General features: G+C 46.2%; 1 protein-coding gene across 3 annotated transcripts in view; it reads left to right on the top strand.

Annotated features, from left to right (window-relative positions):
• The window catches only part of Prkn (parkin RBR E3 ubiquitin protein ligase), a 1,150,905-nt gene that overhangs the window by 1,045,374 nt on the left and 85,944 nt on the right, over positions 1–19,587 (top strand). The gene's annotated exons all lie outside the window — the stretch shown is intronic.

The raw sequence follows: 19,587 nt of genomic DNA on the forward strand, positions 1-19,587 counted from the left end.
AATGACGCTGTCAACCTCTTCCATGCATCCCCTTCCCACAAAAGCGTAATTACGGTATGATTTAGCCTATTATATCTAATAAGCATTGCCAGCCTCCCAGAAGGTTCCAGGTCTCTCTCCAGTTAGAAGTAAGTCTTATTCTGACTTGTCACCGTCGTTTAGTTCTGCTTGCTGCTGAACTTCCTCCACACGCGGTCTCGGAGGACATGGTTCTCTCACTCACCACAGCGCCTGAGCTGACCCACCACCTTGTGGAGTGCATTGGAACACGTTTGCACTCTTTTTGTATGATCACCAGGCGATGCCTACGTCCATTCTCTTTCCTACCAGATTGGTTTTCTTTTCTTTTTATGAGGCCAACAGACTGCCTTTTTTTATGCAAGAATGAGAGAGAGAATTGGCTCACCAGGGCCTCAGCCACTGCAGTCAAACTCCAGACCCATGCGCCCCCCTGTGCCCATGTGCGACCTTGAGCGCTTGTGTCACTGTGCGTCTGGCTTACATGGGACCTGAAGAGTTGAACATGAGTCCTTAGGCTTTGCAAGCAAGCACCTTAACCACTGAGCCACCTCTCTAGTCCCCAGATTGGTTTTCTTAAATGAAAAGTGTGATCTTGGCAGAATCTCTGGGCCAAGGAACAAAGCTCAAGCTCCTCGGCATGGGGGCCCGGGCTTTGTTGGAGGGCTGTGTGGAAGGGCCCCCACCCACCGCCTCAACGCTGCATCACACCAGGCTCTACCCCCCACTCACACACACACTCGGGGAACCCAGAGTCCTGTGGCTCCTCGCCTGCCATACGTGGCTCCTCCAGGATCTCCGCCTGCCCTCGGTCCCCACCTCCTCCTAGTGAATTGCTTGCAGGTGAATGATGGGCCCTTAGCTGTTAACAAGGAAGTGAGGGGTAGAAGTATTTAGGGGAATACTAGCTTATTTTTGCTCACATAAAAGAAGGCTGGGCATGTGAAGCAGAGGTATGATGTGGGACTTCCGTCATCACTATGGACCCACGACCCCTCCTTGTGGACCATTTGTCTGAACATGAAACTTCCCAGAATCCCCAGAGAATGCCTCTGCAGACTGCTCGCTATGCATAAGGCTCAACCACGCAATCTTTGCTGGGGTTCTGATGCTGAGGAAGGAGAGGAATATGGCTGTGCAGTGGGCCTTCGCACTTCCCATCACTCCTGGCTGACTTCTCCACATCCTGTAAGGCTCATGTCAAGCACCCTCGCCTCTAGCAGCCTTCTCTCTATGCTGAGGCAGGCTCAAAACCTCTCGATCTGCATTCCCCTAGCAACCCGTGTACTTGAATGTTCCCAGTGGTCTCTGCCTAAATGTTTCTGGGTTCCTGGCATTCTATTCAAATAATTGAAGAAAAGCACAGCACAGGGCTAGGGAGACAGCTTGTGGTTAAAGGTGCTCGGATGCAAAGCCTGACATTCGGGGTTTGACTCCCCAGTACCCACGTAAAGCCAGATGCAGGAAATGGTGCACGGCTCTAGAGTTCATTTGCAGTGGCAGGAGGCCCTGATGCACCCATATTCTCTCTCTCTCTCTCATAAATAAAAATATTTTTAAAAATAGCACATCAAGGAATACTGAAGAAGAAGGGTCGGAAAGGTCACAAGAGCCACGGGGGGGGGAGTGGGAAGATCCTGAGACATGGTCCCCGCTACCCACTGGGACTGGTGAGGCCTTCATGACCCTTCAGTGAATGCCATCAACCCACTGAGGGGGTCCCCAGAGTAACGGGAGCTGGGCCAAGGGGATAAAAGAGGATAACCTGTTATAATTTATATAATTATATATATATTATATATATAACAATATTAAAAAACAAAGCACATAGCAAAGCAGCAAGAAATTTCATGAGAGGACAAAACATAAAGGACAAATGGGGAGGGAATTACATGCCCAGGAGCAGCAGGCTTCCACGCCAGAATGCTCAAGAGAATGGATCACAGTTGGACTGTGCGAGGCTTCTTTCTCAAACTCTAGGGAGGAGCTGGTTGCTAGGGGTGTAGCTTGGGCGTTTCCGTGTTTTTATTGACAGACTTGAGTTATATAAGGTCTTTTCTACTACACATGTCCCTTGCTATGATGCATCTGATTTTAATCAGATAGATAGATAGATAGATAGATAGATAGATAGATAGATAGATAGATAGGCAGACAGATAGATATGTGTATGTCCCCTAATTAGGCATAAGATGGTAAACAGAGGATTCTCTTATGAAAAGTCCACTCACAGAGGGCTGGAGAAATGGCTTAGTGGTTAAGGCGCTTGCCTGTGCAGCCTAAGGACCCATGTTCTACTCTCCAGATTCCACCTATGTCATATGCATGAAGGTGAAGCAAGCACAAGGTCACACGAGCCCACTAGGTGGCTCACAACATCTGAGTTTGATTACAATGGCTGAGGTCCTGCTGCATCAATTTTCTATCTCTCCTCTCTCTCTCTCTCTCTCTCTCTCTCTCTCTGTCTGTCTTAAAAAAAAAAAAAGTTCACTCATACAACACAGTTTGCCTTACTGAATATGCATCCAAAACCAGTCCAGGCCAGAGGAGCCCCATCTCCCAATACCTGGCATACCTTGGAGCATGTTTGAATAGAAATGGGACCTTGCCAAGAGATTGTCAAGGAGAGTAAATTATCTCCATTGTTTGAAGTGAGTAGACATGCAGTTTGATGAAGGTGTTGGGTTGTTAGGCGCATACTTAGAAAAGGAGTGTGGGGTGTCCTGGGTTGCTAAGCTCTTGCGTATACTTGCCTATGTCGGCTTTGTTGCACAGTGTTATGTGTTATGGCACCTCTTATGCGCTGATGCTGTGATGCTGGCAGCTTCTGCGTTGGACTGGATGCTTAAGGAGGGATGCCTGTCTTAATAATCATTCATGCAGTTATACGTTCAACACATACAAGGATTTGTGAAATGTATGTTAAACCGGGCTCATTATATTTTCCATATGGGCTGGAATGTGTCTGTGTTTTTTTTATTTTTTTAATTTTTATTTATTTATTGGAGAGAGATAGAGAGAAGGAGAGAGAGAGAGAGAGAGAGAGAGAATGGGCACGCCAGGGCTTCCAGCCACTGCAAACAAACTGCAGACGTGTGCGCCCCCTTGTGCATCTGGCTAACGTGGGTCCTGGGGAATCGAGCCTCAAACCAGGGTCCTTGGGCTTCACAGGCAAGCGCTTAACCGCTAAGCCCTCTCTCCAGCCCGTGTCTGTGTTATATATGTGTGTGTTAAATGACTCACACGGTGCCAGGAATGTAGTCTTCAGTAGCATTGGTTGATGAGTGAATAAATGAATGATGGTTAAGACTGAAGGCATGGACAGGAGAAGGCCCTCCCTGAGAGCCTCCTTCCCAGCACTGGGAAAGGCAGCTGTTCACCAGCACAAACAGCTCCCTCAGCAGCAGGGCTCTGGTGGGCAGTAATGAGCAGCTTCGTCATCCAGAGGCAAAAATAGGAAGAAAAATGAAGCCAGTGATGAGGAGGCAGGATACTTGGCAAACCGTTGGCTTTCATACACAGTAGCTCCGGGACTTGGTCTCTTTATAATATTTCATTCCTTTACCCTAAAAGTGATGTTTTGTTTCTGTCACTAGAAGCAAAACAAACAAACAAAAATATTGAACATCATTTAGCTTTTCCAGCATCTCATAGAAAGAAAGAAGCCTGTATATGTGCTGAGAACCACAGCCCAACCACAAGGACCCTGGGATTTCTCTTTGTGATGCTCTACTTGGTCGCTTTCAAGGAAGTCTGTCAATCACCTGACAGAAAGCCTGTCCTTGGACGTGTGTGTGTGTGTGCGTGCGTGTGTGTGTGTTTGCACAGGTCAGAGGGGATGAGTACAAGCACATGAACTAGTAAGCTGAGGGAGAAAACATAAAATCATTGGCAGATTCCTACTGGGTCTGAAAGAACAAGCCCAACAAGCTAGATGCATTTTTCAAGGATATTTTCTGAACCCATCATAGAGCTGAGATGGAAAAGAATTGAAATGAGCAGAACTTCTGGAAGCAACAAGCTCATCCTAGAAGAGAGCACATCATCAAAATTCATGAGGTCGTCCAAGTGGCCCACAGAACATGGGAGCTGGAAGGTTCCTGTGAACAACCCGAGTTCATGAGCATGGCCCATGACTAAAGTTAGTGATATTATCATGTTTACTTGGAAGTTTCTCCAAAAATTTACTTGGAATTTTCAAGTGTGTGAGTGCATACAATAGTGGCATGTATTTGGATTGATTATGAGAATCACTGCACACATCAGATATCCAATCACTGCTGTTGTGTGCCTTGAATTTATAAAATTTGTATCTGTTGATTAGATGTCTGCAGAGCTGGAAAAAAAGAAACACAAAATGAAAAAAGTATTTCAAATGACAGTGTATTCAAGACTTCCAGAGTGATCTCAAGCTTTCCAACACACATATAATTAGAATCCAAGATGAAGGGTCTGGAGAAATGGCTCAGCAGCTAAAAGCACTGGTTTGCAGGCTGGAGAGATGGCTTAGCAGTTAAGCACTTGCCTGTGAAGCCTAAAGACTCCAGCTCAAGTCTCAATTCACCAGTACACACGTAAGCCAGGTGCACAAGGTGGCACATGTGTCTGGAGCTCATTTGCAGAGGCTGGAGGTCCTGGTGTGCCCATTCTCTCTCTCTCTCTCTCCCCCTCTTTCTCTGTCTGTCACTCTCAAATAAATAAAATGATATATTTTTAAAACCCTGGCTTGCAAAGCCCAATGGTATTGATTCAATTCCCCAGTTCCTATATAAAGCCAGATGCACAACGTCATTCTTGTGTCTTGAGTTCATTTATTATGGTATTATGGCAGTTGCCCTGGTGCACCTGTACTCTCTCTCTATCTATATCTCAAATAAATAAATAAAAATATTTTATTAAAAAATAATTCAAGGGACTGGAGAGATGGCTTAACAGTTAAGGTGCATGCCTGTGAAGCCTAAGGAACCAGGTTCGATTCTCCAAGTCCCATGTAAGCCAGATGCTCATGGTGGCACTTGCATCTGGAGTTTGTTTGCAATAGCTGGAGGCCCTGGTGTGCCCATTGTCTCTCTCTCTCCTCTCTCTCTCTCTCTCTCTCTCTCTCTCTCTCTCTCTCTCTCTCTCTCGTTTTCTCTCTCTCTCCCTCTCTGTGTCGCTAATAAATAAATAAAAATAAAATCTTTTTTTTAAGGTGGAAAAGCAAAAGAAAATGGGAAGGAGGGCTGGAGAGATGGCTTAGCAGTTAAGCACTTTCCTGAGAAGCCTAAGGACCCTGGTTTGAGGCTCAATTCCTCAGTACCCACATAAGCCAGGTGCACAAGGTAGCACATGCATCTGGAGTTCATTTGCAGTGATTGGAAGCCCGGTTTGCCCATTCTCTCTGCGTCTCTCTCTCTCTCTCTCTCTCTCTTCCTCTCTCTGTCTGTCTGTCACTCTCAAACAAGTAAACAAAAATTTTAAAAAAGAAGAAATGTCTGAAAAGACAACAGTGGTCTCTTTTTTTTCAAAAGTGATTTAAAAAAAAGAAGTCAAGCAAAATACCCTGAAGGACAGGCAGGAGCGAATACATAAACAAATCACAATCAAGATGCTGAAAACTGAAGATAAGAGTGTGCTGAAAACTGAAGCTCTTAAGCATTGTGGTGGTGTGTAGAAGGAGACACAAGAACACAGATGATCAAATTATGCATAAAGAAACAATGCTAAGACTAACGGCTGACTTCATCTAAAAGGATAGAGGCTAACTGGCAATGGAAAAATATCATTAAAGTACTGGAAAAATTATCATACTAAGCTCCCATATGTAGTAAGTGAAAAACACTCAATATTTAGATTTTCAAAGTCCAAAGAGAGAGAGAAGAGAGAATAGCATTTTTAGACTGACAAAACTGGTAGAATCTATCTCTTTACCATAAAAAATACTCAAGTTCTTCATGTTGAAAGGAATCAAATGCATTCTTCTGGAAGAATGATGGAAGTGAAAAGCACCACAAATTATCAACAGGCAGATCATCTACATGGCAATAAAGAAAATCCCAGTGTTGAAATGTCTTCATGACCAAGAGAAGCCAGCCAGAAACACAACAGCCTTCAGGACGTGCTGCCACACAAAGCCATTGTGGAAGACTGACATGGAACCCCTGATCATTTTATCTGATATTCAAATAATTTATTTTTCTCTGGAAATGCAAGAGAGGCCTTTGGGATCCAAATGTCAGATTTGGGATAAAGCTCACTTTGGGTTTATTGGTAGACAGTTTCACAGTTCCCTGTTTCACCTTTCTACTGGTCTGCTAATAGGACCATCCTGGGGTTGGAAAGATTGTGTGCAGTTAAAGGCACTTGCTTGCAAAGTCTGACAGCCTGGGTTTCATTCCCCAGCACCTATGTGTGGTAGTTTCAATGTATAGCACCATAGACTAGCATTTATTTTTATTAAACTTCCTACTTGAACCCCTAGCAGGAAGATCCCTGCTGCAGGGGGTGTGTCATTAGAAGCAGATCTTGGAGTCCAGCTCTAAGGTGTGTTCAGAGCAGTTTGAGCTCTGACTGTTACCGCCTGCTTGTGGTGTCTCTTCTTCTACCACTGATGGTATTTCCCTGGAATTTGTAAGCCTAAAATAAACCTGTTCTGCCCATAAACTGCTTCTGGTTGGGTTTGCCCCAGCAATGGGGAGCTAACTACAACACCACATAAAGCACATGTTCATTTATAGTGGCAAGAGGCCCTGGTATGCCCATTCTCTCTCCCTCTCCTTCTATCTCTCCCTCTCTCTCTCTCTCTCTCTCCCTCTCTCTCTCTCTCTATCTGTCTCTGCTTGAAAATAAATAGTAAATAAAAAATGTTAAAGTTTCTGAAAAGTACCAATACTTCTATTAATGCCTGCTACCATACTGATGACTGGAGAAATGTCGCCCAATTTCAAGATACTTAGGAGGCTGAAAACCTACATAGAGAATGTGGTTAATCTTAGTTGTGGTGACAGCTATGACTTCTTATGCATGTCTGGCTTCTATACAAGGGAATGAAAAATATAAGGCAGGCATCTAAAGGAAATAGGAGAAAGCCTTTTCCTGAATGTAGCTCAGACAACAGAGAGCAGGATAAAAAATACACACACTTGCAAATTAACCAGGAAAACTCAGCACTTGGCACTCGGTGAGTGCAGGTGTCTGTTGGTTAGTCAATATCATGGTGCCCCCTCCCCACCCAAGGCATGCTGCTTTGTTTATGATAAGTGCATGACCAGACACACAAGCAATTGGAACAAAAGAATCCTAAAGAAATAGAAGGTATGCTTGACATCAAGTTGTGGTCTTTTCTTGTGCATGTGTGTATTGCACATGCATGTGAGTGTACATGTTTGTATGTGTGTGGGCACATGTGTGTGCATGCAGATTGGAGGCCAGAGCACAAAATTTAGTGTTGTTTTTTAAGAACATCATCCGCCTCTGTTTGAGACAGGGTCTCTCATTGGCCTAGAACTTGCCAATTAGGCTAAACTGTCTACCCAGCAAGTCCTAGAGATCATCCTTCCTCTGCCTCCTCAGAGCTAGGATGACAGGCACGTACCCCTGCACCTAGCACTTTACATGGGTACTGGGGATAAAATGCAGGTCCTCATGCTTGCAAGGCAACCACTTTATTGACCAAGCCATAGCCCCAGTCCCGGGCTATGGTCTTTCTGTTTGGAACTGAAATAATTGATGATTTCCCATATGACAACTTTGTGATGCAAAGTATATTGTGTTTCTTACTGTTAACAACCTCCAGAGAGTCAAAGTCATATTTTCAAACCGAATGTTTTGGCAGCAATTTTCAACTAATTCATCTTATTTTTCAGCAAGTCAACCTCTGTTAAGGCCATATTACATTTTGATTCTTTTTTTTTTTTTAATGTAATCACTCTGGGAAGACATTCAAAGTAGACCTTTTAATAAGGGTTAGTGATACTGCTGATAGAACATCATGGTGTCATTTCACTTAAGAGGATATTTTTCCAGAAAGACACACTTTAGTGACTGGTCAGACATACTAACCACCTTATCTTTGCTTTGGGCCATATAACTAATTTAGATAGTCATTACCTTCTAGGTAATGGAGGAGCATGTGCTGTGATGTTAGCTGAATACCAAATAAGGTCCCAAAATACCTCCCCCATGGCAGTTCAACAGGATACTGCCAGAGATCGCTGGAAACGTGGGTCTTCTCTGGGCATTGTGGTTATAATTAGAAGAATATAGGTAAACATGTTAAGTGTAGAGGATCTGGGGCTTGTTTGATCTCTCTAGATGTAGTAGATTTTATGATGCTAGGAGATGTCCTGTATAGGGGCAAGTACTATACAAAGATGGGAAGAATGAGGCATTTCTGGTTAGTCAGGTTTTTCCCATGGTGGGTGCCCTCACTGCAGCTTGACTGACAGACTGTTGACAGCTCTCTGCTCCATTAGCTTCTGGGACTCTCTTCTCATTTGCCTTTCTGACCACACTTCCATCACAGACTTCACAGTCTGCATCACAAGCTATCGTCTGCCTGCTCCCTAGCTCCTAGCATTTCCGAGGGAACATTGCTTATTCCCCTACCCTACTGCAGTCAAGCCCTCTTTCAGATTCCGACTTCTGTCTATAGTTGTTGTAACCCAAGTTCACTTTTTCTGTCCATTTATACCACATGGAAAGTCCAAGGTTACAGTGCATGTTGCCTACTAGAGATCTTCATTTGCAACTCTCATAGGCATTACAAATGGAAAATGTCAACATTTGAACTCACTCTGTTTTCTCCATCCTCCACGTGCAATCCTGCTCTACCCGTCGCCTCTTATGGCTGTCAGTGAGCAACATTTGTGATGAACCATGGGCATAATCCACTCTCTCATCCTCTCAGTGGCTGAATAGTCACTGATCCATTTCAGTAAGCAAATGAGTCTCGCATGCATCTTCTCTTTCCATTCTAACTCAGATTAGCCCTATATTTTCTCTCCACTGCTACAGCAAACTACTCCGTTTCTGCTCCCACTGTGTTGTGACAAAACCTCATCCTTTATACTAATACTAAACAAATACAAATAGGAATATCACCCAGTCCATTCCCTACGGGCTACAAATCTGAGCACCCGAATAAAAATGAGTTTTTTCTGGACCCAATACCTATCTGGCCATTCAACCTCTCTATTTTTTCCACCAGCCCTCTTATGTCCAACAATACCTTGTACTTAATTCAGGTGCTGCTGTAGCCACCTTCGTTGCTGGGACAGAGTACCTAACGAAAAGCAGCTGATTGGAGGGAGGTTGCTTATTTTGGCGTACAGTCTGCATGATAGCAGGGGAAAGCATGGCATGAGCAGAGGCTGGACTGCGGCTCTGCCACAGCAGATGGAAAACAGTAGCAGGAAAGTGAGCTGAACTCTAGCAAGAGGGAGCTGGCCTACCCCCAACAGCACACCTCCTCCAGCAAGGCTCCATCTCCCAAGTTGCCATCAGCTGAAGACCAAGCATTGAGTTTATGGGGGATATCTTTCTCAAAGTACCACAGGTCGAAACTCAGGTTTCCAGTTTTGCCCTTCATGGTGTTTTCTTAGATTCCCAGAGCTCCACACTAGTTAGTGGAGACCTCTGAGCCACTAGTTAGTGGAGAACTCTTTCTCCTTCTCCAAGGACAAATTCGACCTGTTTGACCTTCAGTTCTGTTTCCTGGAAACCTGATGCAGTTGGAATGTTTATTGAGTTAAAAGACAGTAACTACTCAGGATAAAAGCGACTCCTGGTCAGTTTGCTAAATCTTGACAGGTAGGACTGCAAATGAGCCAAGTAACTTGGAGGAAAGCCGTAGCTGCGGGCTGCTCTAGGATTTATGTTTCCCAGAGGTGAAAGTGATATCTCCTTCTTGAAGTTTTGTCTGCGTATCTGCTACCAGCACATCAAGGGACCTGGTGCTGCTTCTCAATGTCCCTTGATCAGCACCTCCCAAAACCTGAATAGTCAATGGGGTCCAAGAAATGTCCTTGGACTGTCCCTGAATAGGAGCAATGTATTCTTCTAGGGAACCCAATGCCAGACATGGACTATTACAGTCTGGAGAATACATATCTGCCAGAGGCCACCCAGAAGGGAATACTACCCCCTCCTTTGCCCAATGTCCCCAAACCAGCTCACTCACACTTCAAGATCTGAGCCAAATGCACTTTCTTCTGTGCAACTTTATGAAGCCCCATTCCCTCACGAATAGATAACATCAATGTAAACATTATCTTCATATAATGGAATAAACTAGGTTCTACTGTAAACTTTTGCTGTGGTACCTCACTTTAAGCACAGACCGTCTTGACAACTGAATCCATCACTGTTCCTTCAGGTTTCTACTTTACCTACACCATTGCCTGCTACATCCTGTGAGCATGTGATTAAAGTCTAATGAGTGGGTGGATGGATGGATGGATGGATGGATGGATGGATGGATGGACAGGGATGAGCATGATTTGGTTGGCAGATACGTCTTTCACACAGTCAGCAGTCATGAGCCTACCTAAACATAATAGTGTGCATAGCACCAGTAAGCCTTCTTACAGTGCCGTAGTATCTATTAACCTCTCTCTGGACCTGGCTTCCCCCATCAGAGAGTAGATACCACCATAAGGTAACAAAATATGTCTAGTTTTTGTTAACTGTCTAGACCCTAAGTGGAAAACTATAGAGATGATATAATCAGGTGGAACAAAAAATCTTGCTCCAAGGGGTCTCCAGGCAACAAGGGCTGATCACTTAAAAGCTGGGCTATCAGGAAAGTCCAGGTGCCCTGCAAGCCAGAAATTCCCAATGTTCCTATAAACAGACCAAAGGATTCAGAAAGCATCATCCTTCTTACAACTCTGCATAGAGCCAGTTCACTGCACTCCACTCACCAGAAACATGGACTCTGGACCTCCGGCAAATACAGAGCCAAGAGGTTCTTAGAAGTGAATGAAAGCCCAATGGAGGGCTGAGGAGATGGCTCAGTGGGTGAAAACAGTTGCTGTTTAAATGTGAGTTGGGATCCCCGGAACCCATGTAGAAATGGACACAATAGCATACATCTGCTAACTCACCTACAAGATGGGAGGTGGAAAGAGGAGAAGCCCCAGGGTCTCCCGGGCCAGCTAGTCTGGTACTTGCAGAGGCAAAGAAGAGACGCCATGTTTGAAACAAGGTGGAAGGTAGAGACCAACACGCCAGTGCTGCCCTCTGACCCCACATGTGTGCGTTAGGTGCCACTCACACACACACACACACAAGACAGAGATTGAAAGGAGAAAAGCAGTGGCTCCACTCCTCATTCTGGAGTAATGGTCACTGGGGTGCATTTCTGAGAACAGGCTCGTCATGGAGAAAGACCAGAACAGTAGCTGTCGTCTGGTCTGTGGCCTGGCCAAAGAGAACCCTGTAAATGCAAGTTATGAAGAGTGGTTAGGGCTGGAGGGATGGCTTAGCAGTTAAGGAACTTGCCTGCAAAGCCAAAGGACCTGGGTTCCATTCCCCATGACCCACGTCAGCCAGATGCACCAGGTGGGACAAGAGTCTATATTTCATTTGCAGTGCCTGGAGGCCCTGGTGTGCCCATTCTCTCTATCTATCTATCTATCTCTCTATCTATCTATCTATCTATAGCTTTCTCTCTGTGTCTCTCAAATAACTAAATAAATAAAGTATTTTTTGAAAGAATGATCTGATATCCTTAACCTAGGGGAAAATTCTTACTTACTTGGGGATCTCCTAGGGCTAAAGTAAACATTTCTCATGAGAAGATGGGTTCCTTTGGCCATCAGAGCACTGCTAGGGCCCCAGATGACAAGGGATATTACTGGGGCATTGATGAGGTGCTCATCAGTTCTAGAGAGCTCAGGCTGACCCAAAAATGAGTCCCAGAGATTACCGCAGGGGTTCACAGCCGTCCAAATGGAGCTACCCGCTGTAGCTGTAACAAGAGAGTGCACACCAAAAGTGGCTTCTGGGGCTAGGGAGATGGCTCAGTGGTTGAACACAGTTGCTGACAGAATTCCGGTCCCCAGCACCCAGGTACAGCCTTGACCCACGAGCCTGTAATCTCAATGCACCACGGCTCTGGAAGCTGAAGTCAAGAGGAGCCTGGAAGCTTGCAGGCCAGCTAGACTGGCATACTCTGCAGTTGTGAACAACAAGAGACCCCGTTTCAAGCAAAGTAGGAGGTGAGGACCAACATGCGGAGGTTGTCCTCTGACCTGTACATACAAGCATCACACACACACACACACACACACACACACACAAAACTTCTGGTAATTGTAACACTTAAAGGCAGAATAACCACACACTGTCTTCACCCAACATTTGCAGGTGTCTGAAAAGCAGGTCTGTGTCCCTCAACTGGCTTTGCCTCACAGTCTACAGTTCCACAGAGAATGTGGGATTGAGCAAATGTGGGGATGAGTCATGCCTCTCAGCCACACACAGCCAACACACCGCGCCCACGGTCTGCAGAGGAAGAAAACAGCCGTGTGCTTCAAGCACAACCTTTGTGCTTCACGGTTAAAATGTTTTCATGCCTTGGAAATGTCCCTTTGCTATCAAATCAAGGGCAGCTGTACATCATTTGAATATAGGGAGGAAATAATTGATGTTTTCCCATTACAGAGCATTTGGGCTAAGTACTGGCTCTGCTGTACCCAGCATGCAGGCATTTCAGGAGACAGGCAGTCGGGGGAGGGAGACAGGCTGCTGCCTCCGTCTTGGCGGGGGTTAGGGGCCCGCCACCAGCAGCGTCCAGGTTCCCAGCAGCTGTGCTGATGGCCTAACACACCAGGCACACCAGGCGCTTGGTGAAAGCACTCTGCAATTCCTTCTACTTAATAATTAAAATTTCAATCATTCCCTCCAATAATGATCATGATTAAAGAATGACAACACGGTTCCAAAATCTGTAAGTGGCCTAGAGACACCAACCTCCTTCAGCGAGTGAGGCAGCTGTACTGGACTTCATTGCTCCTTATTTGTGTCCCCAAAGGTTTCCTTAAAGGGACTCTCCTCTGCGGAAAAGGAAATCAGGTGGTATGGGAAGCGATGTCTCCCTTTTTCTTCTTAGACATGTTTCTAGAACCGTAACAGTGACATTCCTCTGCTCCCTGCCGAGCTCTGGGGTCCCAAGTCATTCAGAAGGTGGTCATTTTCCACGTGATAGCCCTGCATATGTCACATAATAGCAATCTCTCCAGCCCAGTATTTCTTTTCTTTTAATATTTTCATGTATTTGAGAGAGAGAGAGGAGTGGCATGTCAGTACCTCTTTCTGCTTCTGCAAATGAAATCCATGTCCCATAGGCACCATTTTGTGTATCTGGCTTCTTTTTTTTTTTTTTCTGAGAGAGAGAGAGAGAGAGGGGAAAAGGCAGAGCCAGAGAGACAATGGGTATGCCAGAGCTTCCAGCCACTGCAAATGAACTCCACACACATGCACCACCTTGTGCGTCTGGTTTATGTGGGTCTGGCTTATGTGGGTCCTGGGGAATGGAACCTGGGTCCTTTAGCTTTGCAGGCAAGCGCCTTAACTGCTAAGCCATCCCTCCAACCCTGTACCTGGCTTTTTTTGTGGGAACTGGGTAATCAAACCTGGACCAGCAGGCTTTGCAAGCAAGTATGTCCTAGTCATTTCTTAATTCATTCAGGCTAACAATGAGAATTAACCATCACAAGCATTATGTGAGTTTCTTTGTTTTTCTCCCTGGTTACTTGTGTTTGAAGTTGTCATTGAAGGCAAATGAGCCAGGTTGACAATTATGTGGCTTATAGGACACACTAAATCATAAAACAAAATCTAAGTGTCAGGTTTTGAAACCAAGGCATTACTTTCTGCTATTGGCAGGATTGACCGAGCACATGGATTATAAATTGTAGGTATATATCAGGTGATTGTAACAATAATATATCGAGTTTCTTTCCTGTCAGGTTGGTCCAGATCGATAACCACGAACCATTTATCCAAGATAATGTTCTTACCTGAGCCCTGATGGTCTCATTCATAATGCCATAAGTAAGCCATCTACCAGGGTGACAACTGTCTCCTCTGTATTGACCCCTTGTCACTTTATTTTCAGCTGACAAGATATCAGACCCACCAACTTTTTCTGTGACCTTGGGCTGAAACATTGAGTTCCTTGTGTTGCAGCCCTTTACTCTCCCCATCAAGAGCCTTATGCCTGAATGCTTTACTTTTAAAATATCAGTGGCACTCCTTGGGGTGGGGCTAGCTTGCACTCAGAAATGTAGGGATTGCCTTGCAAGTCAAAGGAAGGAAAGAAGAGCCCATGATCTCAGAGCTTTGCTTGCAGAATGTCCGGGGGGGGGGGGTGTCTGTGCAGCCAGAGAGATCCCACTCCTCCCACGCCCCTAGCTAGGAGGAAGCAGATTAAGAGGGCTGGCACAAGAAAAAAATTGTGTAGTGAAGGTGCCAAGACTTGGATAAAATAAAATTATACCAAAACCTCCAGACAGATGCTTCCTCCAGAGGCAGAGAGGAAGAAGGAGGAAGGGAGGCAAGAAAAGAGAAGCAGCAGACACGGGAGACAGAGGTCTTCACGTGTATCTGTTACGTCTCTCTTTCACCCGGTTGAAACAAAAGGGACCCCAAGTGGAAACCTGCCAGTCTAAGAGTAGGTTCAAGAATGCTCATTACATATGTCTCTCTATTTTCCGTATATCGAGAATATTTTACTGCATATGGATGGGAACACACACATTTCTATGTCTATATATTACAAATGAGAACAGGAGTATGGGAGATTTTCCTCCAAATTGTTCGGCCTCATCTAAACTTAAGCCAGAAGTAAGTTTCTCGTAACTAAGCCAAAATTTTGATCCATTTCTATTGAGTTCAGTTCTGGAAAGGTTTGGGGGATTCTGCCGGTAGGGAGGCCAGAAGTGAGTTTTAGGTTTTAGCCACGGGAAACCCGTAGATTAAGCATGTCATAGAGAATTGAAGAATTCGGCCACCCGGGGGCGAAGTGGTCAATGAACAGCAGTCCCTCATCTGAGTGAAAAAGCAGCTTTCCGGTTAACTTCACAGGGGGACTTAACTGTCCTGGTGGCAGGTAGGATGTTGCTATAGTAACAGCTCAGCGTGGGATGAGGAGGAAAATGGGATTAAAAAGGGATGTTTTCTTTCTGTCGGGTCTTTTCCTCGGAGATCTTTAAGAAGTCACCTACCCTGCTGTGGAAAAGCAGCGCTCCGCTCAGCTGCAGGGGAGGAAAATGCCCCCTTCTCATCCGGGGACCCGGGTAGATGCGCCTGGGTCCCGGGGCGCCGAGTGGCTGTGAGGTGAATTTAGGCATATTGCACTGGGGCGGGGGCAGAGGGGTATTGTCCTTCCAATACGTATGGCAGGAAAATGGATTGACAGGTGGACTTAAATGAGAATTTGAAGAAACTTAAAGAACTGGCTGCTTTGCACTGCTGCCTCCCACGTGAACCTCCCTCACTCTGGCTCCTTATTTCCCGAGTGGGAGGGTGGGTGGAAATCAGATAAAGATAAATTGTCGCACTTGTGGAGAGCTTTAATTTGATAGCGGGGAGAGGCTTAATAAATCACTAAGAGAAAAGAGGCTCCATTTGGTTTAGATTTCCGAGTAGAGCTTAGGCTAATGAGGTTACAAACAGCTTGCCCCCCGCCCCCAACAGGTACGAACTCCTCCCACAGCGCATGGATGCCACAGGCGTCCCGTTTGCTCCGTGCTTCCAAACGGTCACGTCTGGCTGGCTCCGGGCATCAGGATCTTCACTGCAGGGCCTGCCCCACCCACCACAGATCTGCTGGAGATTCTCAACCCCTACAAGTCTCACCCTGACGTATCCCAAAGGCCCACAGCCCCAGAACCTCTAGCTTAGCCCAAGCAGCCTCTGGTCTTGCTTCATCTTCTGCAGCCTCCGGCTTCCTGGGGGCCACAGGGAGAGAGAGCCTTCCTCTTCCCCAAAGTCATCCCTCTGTTGGTGATGTCACCAACCTCCCGCCCACCCCAACACCCCGCCTGAGACTCCCAGCAGGATGCAATCCTCAGGGGAAAGCGCGGGCGTGCTGGGAGCTGGTACCAGGAGCTCACGGGGCAGCTAAGGGCTTAGCTGCACATCTTGCCGCAGCCACGGGTAGAAATTTTGCACCATTGGCACAACCATCACATTTGCTTTTGGAGACGCCATGCCCATCTGGCCCTGCTGCCCTGCACTTCACGTGACTGGCTCTTCTGCTACCAGGTGTCCAGAGGGATGACGACCAGTGTTTTAGTCACCCCATGTTGCCGGAACAAAACACCTGACCAAAAGCAGCTGATGGGAGGAAAGGGTTAATTTTGGCTTAGCGTCTCAAGGGAAAGCTTCATGATGGCAAGGGAAAGCATGGCACATGCAGTGGCTGGACATTATCTCCACCACAGCAGATAGAAATGCAGTAGCAGGAGACTGAGCTGAATTCTGCCAATGGGGGAGCTGGTTATAACACTCAAGGCCACCCCCAACAGCACACCTCCTCCAGCGAGGCTCCACCTCCCAAATTGACATCAGCTGGGAAACAAGCATTCAGGACACGTGGGTTTATGGGAGACTTCTGATTTTAACCACCACAGCCAATAAGTTCTTAGATGCCTTAAAGCCCAAGAAAAGTGTCACAGGAGTCTTCCCTTGACCCCAGAGAAGCACAGTCTTCCTGTGTTCCCACGTGGGCAATGGCTTGTAGAGGAGATTACCTAAGACTCATGGCCCTGCCAAGCAGCAGCCAAGCCTTACTGCTGAGCCTAGTGCCAAGAGGTTTCAATCAGCTCTGACACCAGAGGCTAGCTGTGGCTGGTGGCCACTCTCTTCTTCTTTATCAGTAGCCACATGGCCTCCTGACAGGCATAATAAAATGTGCCCTTGTCTCCCTTCCTTTTCTGGTCGTGGTAGATCCATGCAGGTGAAGGTATGTGGCACCTGGGATTTGCCGAGACCAAACATGAGATCAAGGATCATGGCTCACAATGAACGTGTCAGCACCCAATATCTGCTGTCAGCTGCTGGAACCCAGCCTGCGTGCTCTGGTAAAATATAGGCAGGGAGTTTCTAATAAGAAAATAAACATGAGGGGCCGGAGAGATGGCTTAGCAATTGAGGTGCTTGCCTGCGAAGCCTAAGGATCCAGGTTCGATTCTCCAGGTCCCACATAAGCCAGATATACATGGTGGCACATGCATGTGGAGTTCACTTGCAGTGGCTAGAGGCCCTAGCACACCCATTCTCAACCTCTCTCTCTCTCTCACTCATAAATAAATAAATAAAAATATAATGTTTATCTTCTTTTAAAAAAAGAAGATAATAATGTTTATCTTCTTTTAAAAAAAAAGAAGATAAACATTATACCAAGTACCCTAATTAGGAAGACCATGCTGAGAATAAATAAATGAAAATGCAAACTAGAGAGATCTGAGGGCTTTTTCTCATAAATAACTATTACCTTAGAAAAAAAAAAGGCTTAAGTCCATTAAACTGATAGCCTACTATCTCTGTCCAAAACCACAGGAAGACTTTTTCCAAAGTAATTGGAACCCAAAATAAATTACATGTAAAGATTCTGCTCTTAACAGTATGCCAAGAATGTCATTTCACTCATCACCGGAACAAATGTCTCCCCCACGACATGGTGGCTCTTGTCTAACGCTTGCGCTCTCTCTGAAGCCCTCGCTGCCCGCAGACAGGCTGAGGGCAGCGAATTAGCCTCTCAGGAGGAATTCAGCCTTTCCGAGCACAGCCGCACCACAGCAATTAATATTTGTTGATTGAGTGCCTGCTGCCTATGACCGCGAGCCAGGGGGCGTGGTGGAGAGTTTGCCGAGCATGGTGGGCAACGGGGCACCAGTCAAGCCGACGTGGACAGGCAATGCGAGGAAGTGGGGTGCTGCCAGCAAGGCTGCCAGACGATGGAACTTGAGGTTCCGACACAGACAGAAATGCTCTGGGGGAAAGTGGTTTGCTTGCTTTAAGTAAACCCGTAATACATCATGCTCTTAATGTTAATCGGTGAAGACTTTTCTGTGGAGGAGGATCCCTGTCATTGCTGCCGTGATGGAAACAAGCTGGCAGAAGCTGACAGCCTCTTCCAGGGTTGGGAAGCTCAGTGAGGTCTATCCCCCAAACTCAGCCTGGGGACAGGGCATGAAGGAGCTCTTCTGCTGGCCTGGCTTGGCCATGTCTCAGTGTACTACTCAGATACCTTCTGACCCTCCTGGCTTCTGCCACCTTCCATCTTGGTAGGCCTGGAGCCCAACACGTGCCTGACAGTCAACACATATACACACACTGAGACCCTATGTAAATTGGACACTGGACACTGGTGTGTCATTTAGGTCGCAGGACCCTTAACCAACTACAAGGAGACATGCACCGAGGACCCACGCTGGAGATGCTTAGAGAAGCACACACAGTGTGAAGTGGACGGCTTGGCTTCTCTCCTCACAGTGACTCCTCGATGACCGTTGCCATGAGAAAATGTTAGTAGGTGAAGGGCTGGAGAGTTGGCTTAGCGGTTAAGCGCTTGCCTGTGAAGCCTAAGAACCCCGGTTCGAGGCTCGGTTCCCCAGGTCCCACGTTAGCCAGATGCACAAGGGGGCGCACGCGTCTGGAGTTCGTTTGCAGAGGCTGGAAGCCCTGGCGCGCCCATTCTCTCTCTCTCCCTCTATCTGTCTTTCTCTCTGTGTCTGTCGCTCTCAAATAAATAAATAAATAAATAAATTAAAAAAAAAAAAAGAAAATGTTAGTAGGTGAAACATAGTTCCTTTTGCCAATGCTAAAATTAATTATTAAGATTGTTTATTCCATCGTGAATTTCTTTCACAGTGAGGCTTAAACCCAGAGCCATGTACACGCTAGGCAAGGGCTTTACCACAGACCTCTACCTCCAGCTCATGAACACTTTCTAAAAGTAGTCATGTATGTAAACACTAACGTTTACCCCCTCTGGATAATCTGAATTGTGATGAATGATCCACATGGCATAATGTGCAAAACAACCGACAGGTTTCCTTCATTACGACATGATAAAGTGGGTAAGATAATGAACTTTAGGTTCAAGTGTGCATTTAATGAGTGTGTCTGCTGTGCATTCTAGTACCATTAACCCCAGTGGCTTTGATTTATTCAATGTATGGCCATCCTCCCCCCCCCCGCACCCCCAGCCATCCCTGGCGTAATGTAAGACCTTGAGTATCAGATGACCTTCTTCCCTGAATCTAGCCCTCACTCATTTTCTTAACCTTCTGCAGATTAACATCTTAGAGCCCCAATTTCCCCATCTCTACAGTGGAGGGGATAATAGGCAGTGTAAGTACAAGGGGAGATGCTAGCAACAAATGAGGAATGACTTGTGTTAAAGGATCATTTAATGTTCACCTTGCCAAAAACAAAAGGGAGAGGACGCTGCCCCCCACTCCTGCATGTTTCCCTTCTGAGCTCCTCTCCATGGTTGCCACTGGGGCTGAGTTATCAAAATGCAGACCGTAGGTCCTGGCAGGAGGTGAGGCCCCTGAGTGGGCCCTGAATCACAGG

This window comes from Jaculus jaculus, chromosome 9 (assembly GCF_020740685.1).
Source record: "Jaculus jaculus isolate mJacJac1 chromosome 9, mJacJac1.mat.Y.cur, whole genome shotgun sequence".
Classification (NCBI taxonomy): domain Eukaryota; kingdom Metazoa; phylum Chordata; class Mammalia; order Rodentia; family Dipodidae; genus Jaculus; species Jaculus jaculus.